Genomic DNA, 4141 nt, shown 5'->3' on the forward strand with positions numbered 1-4141 from the left:
AACCACCTGTCACGCATTAAGACAGGGGAGGAACCTACTAGCTTGGTGGAAGGACTACCTGACACACAACATTTTGTTGTGCGTGTAGTGGATGGACATTTTGAAGATATAATTCACTTCCTAACAACTAGAACTGTGTCGGAAGGTTACTCTGTCTAGCAGAAGAAGTAACTAGTGGTGCGCACGACAGATTTTTCTATCATTGCAGGGCACCTATACAAGATGGGGAAAGACGAGATACTATGAAGGTATGTGCCAGAGTTTGAATGAAGTAGCATCCTCGCAGATGCTCATGGAGGCCCCACGAGAGGTCATTATGTAGGGAGAGAAATTGTGTAGAAGGTTCTTGGTGTAGGGTTGTGGTGTCCGACCCTTCATTAGGTTTCAAAAGCACATTGCAAGGCATGTGATGTATGTCAAAGAACATGTAAGCCCTTATGGAGGGATGAGATGCCTTTGAATCCATATGATGTTGCAGCCCTTTGAAAAGTGGGTGATCGACTTTGTAGGACCTATCAAACCACAAGGAAAGACAGGCGCGAGATATATTATTACTGCGACAGAATACCTGACGCGTTGGGCAGAAGCACAACCAGTAAAAGATTGCACGGCTACGATGCCCACGAAGTTTCTTTTTGAAAATTTACTAACACGATTTGGTTGCCCGAAGATCTTGATGAGCAATCACGGTACACATTTCTTGAATGAAATGATCAGTGCGCTGACAGAAGAGTTTCAGGTGTATCATCAGAAAAGCACACCGTATCACCCACAGGCTAATGGGACCGTAGAAGCGTTTAACAAAGTATTGGAAACTACACTGACGAAAGTATGCAATCTGCAGCAAAGTGATTGGGATCTGTGCATACCTGCAGTATTATGGGCCTATAGGACAACATGTAAAAAACTGACGGGACATACACCTTTTGGGCTGGTCTATGGAGTGGAAGCCGTAATGCCAATGGAGTATATCATGCCTAGCCTATACATAGAAGTGCTCACAGCCATGATGGACCGCGGAGCCCTAGAGGAGAGGCTCACGGAGTTGGAGGAACTCGAAGAAGAACGGTTTTTGGTTGGATTCCATCAGGAGGTACAAAAGCAGCGTGAAAAATCCTAGCACGATCGATGTATCAAGTTGTGCATGTTTAAGGTGAATGATTTGGTGTTGTTATATGACAACAAGTTTGAAAAATTCCTGGGGAAACTCCAAATGCATTGTGTGGGACCGTATGTTATTAAGGAAATCATAGATGGTTGTGTGGTGCAGTTGGTGAAATTGAATGGCGAACTTTTCCCTAGAAAAGTGAAAGATAATCGGTTGAAGCCATACACAGGTGGCCTACCCATCTGACTAACAATAGGAGATACAACAGGCATCCGCTCAATGAGCTACCAACCTTGTAGCAGTTTGGGCAGAGTTCGAGGGCGAGTCACGATGTTTATGTTGGGGGCTCTAGGTTGTAAAGGAGACACCGAAGGGTGAAGAATTTAGTCTTAGTTGAAGTGTAGAGTTGAGTTGTTGGGTCATAGAGTAGGAGAAGGCTCTATAGCTGAGTGAGTAGAAGCCTAGTAGTCCGCAGCTAAGTGCATAGGGCGGGTTGGGTCTGTAACCTTTGGATACGTACTAAAGAGAAGTTTTACATCATTTCTATGTATCTTTCTCCTGTTTTTTGCATTGAATATATTAGATATAAATTGCATTTCTATTGTTTATATGATGCACGAACTTATATGAATGTGTTGATAAAGTGAATATAAGATAAAGTATCTGTTTACGCGAATATAACTAACTATTATAAGAAGATAAGTAAGATACACAATGTAACTTGGGGAATTAGTGCAAATCGCTGCTAGGGCAACATGAAATCACCTCAGCCCCTGGTGAGGGCTGCGCGAAGGTGATTGTAATAGATCGTGAAGGTCTCGCAGGTCAGGTCAGTGCGTGAGGTGACCTGCTGAAGCTATTCATAGTTGGACTAAATCGACCCCTCAGACATCTCAAGGGTGCAGAAACTTGGTTCCAACATCCCCCCATACTGCTTTGGGTGAGACCTCAGCCTGCACTGTGCAGGCTATTGCCAAAAGGGCTAGTAGTACATGGATTTTTTTAGCTAATTAACTCTAAACCTGGGTCAGGCCCCATCAAGCCAACAAGACCTTTAGTTTAAAGTCCCAAAAATAGGGTACTATCCTTGTGGAAGTTAGGAGGTTGGCCAATATCACCTCACCAACTCTCCTTTCACTTTAGACTCAGGAAAAGGATCATAGTCAAGGAGGTTTTCCTTAAGGGATAACTGTAACACTTAGGCTCACTTCAGGTAGTAATGTGTGGGACTAAAGAGAACCTAGATATTAAAATGACCTAGTGTGATCAATGTAAGGGAATTTAATGCATTATGTATTTTGGGTTATGAAGTAATTTAATCAAGACTAAGAGGGAAATTCAAGGGCATATATGAAGCTATATTACATGTTATACACACCTTGAATTCATTTAACAATAGACTTAGGGTCAACAAACAATCTAAGGATGTGTACTATTGTACCCTTAAGTTTTGGTGGTTAAAATTTTACAAAATTATTAGGGAGATGATCCACTACTCAAAGAAAAATGTGGTGACCCTTACCAAAGACTATGTGCATGCATACATAATACTTAAATGTGGCATTTGTAATGTTGTGATCTTGTAGGTAAATGACACAAGGATTGTAGTGATAGTGCTACCTCACCACAACATGTTCCTCTATAGCCTCAATTTACTTTATCATTCATACCCTGCAAAATATTTAACCTCCAAATTTTCACCCTAGAACATGTATCCACAATAGATAAATTAATAGAAATGAAACAACAATTTGAATACACAAACGCCTTATCCTCCATGACTTGGAGCTATCTTACTCCTAAGCTCTTCCATTAATTGGTTATTCCAATTGAATTTGCAAATGAAGTGAGAAAATACGTATATATATATTTGAGCTCTAACTCCCTCATATTTAAAAAAAAAAAAAAAAAAAATTCCTACATCCACTTTTCTCTCCAAGAAATATGATAAAAATAAGACTTGTTTACTAAAAAGAGCAAGAAGTGAGTTGCGATCTCAACTTCCTCTAATAAGATATTCTAGGAAATAAAAGTAATAGCATCTCATCTAACCAACTTAAATGACCAAGTAAAAAATAATAAAATAATGAATTTGGTTACAAATATATCTAGAGATAGGTCCTAGCAACTAGGAACCTCATATTTACAATTTGACTATGTGACGGCTCTAAAATAACCAATGTGCCCTTCTAGAAGTGTCCCATATGTGAGACTAGATGCATAAACAAATCATTTTTATGGACTCCCAAGAACAAGTAATCCCATACAAGTAGATGGGCATGTGGCATGTGTTATCATTCCACCAAACTTGTGGGTTCCCTCAAGGTATATCATAGAAACTATGTTCAAGGTGACCTTATCAAGTAGGCATGAAACCATGTGCTCAATATGAAACAATGTTCCAAAAACTAGGCCATTACCAATTCCATGACTAATGCAATCTACCAATATCACATAATCCTTGAAGGCGTATTATTATGCTCAACCATCCTCAATCCAAGAAAATAAGGTATATTGCCCCCTACAAATATATATTTACCACTTGTGTTAGTATGAGTGGTAACAATGCTCACTACATGAGCTCACTTATTTATACTTGAGTATTTAACTAGTTACAAACAATTAAATATTGATATAGTCAACTTTATCCCTCATGGTGTCCCAACAATTTGAGTAGGTCCTCATATCCCATGGCTAGTCATCTCTACATTGATGGGATTGATCCATATGCTAGACATAAAAAAATAATAATTATTATGTAATACCTACCAACATTCCAACTTAAACATAGTCAACATATTAGTGCAATGACCATGTGATGCACTAACGTGTCTTAATTTAGGTTTACACATTCCAACACTCATGTGTTTCCAAAACTCATGCGTAAACACAACTTGGAGGATTTGGAAGGTGACATGAGCACAAATCCTTCCCATAATGACAACTTCATGAAGCTTTGATATTAATGTTTGGAACTTAACAAACTTTGCTTCTAGCAAAATCTTATAAAGATATCATCAATTTGATCATCAA

The sequence above is a fragment of the Pinus tabuliformis genome, chromosome 5_1 (genome assembly GCF_031772625.1).
Source record: "Pinus tabuliformis cultivar Carrire ecotype Pingquan chromosome 5_1, CPIR1, whole genome shotgun sequence".
Classification (NCBI taxonomy): Eukaryota; Viridiplantae; Streptophyta; class Pinopsida; order Pinales; family Pinaceae; genus Pinus; species Pinus tabuliformis.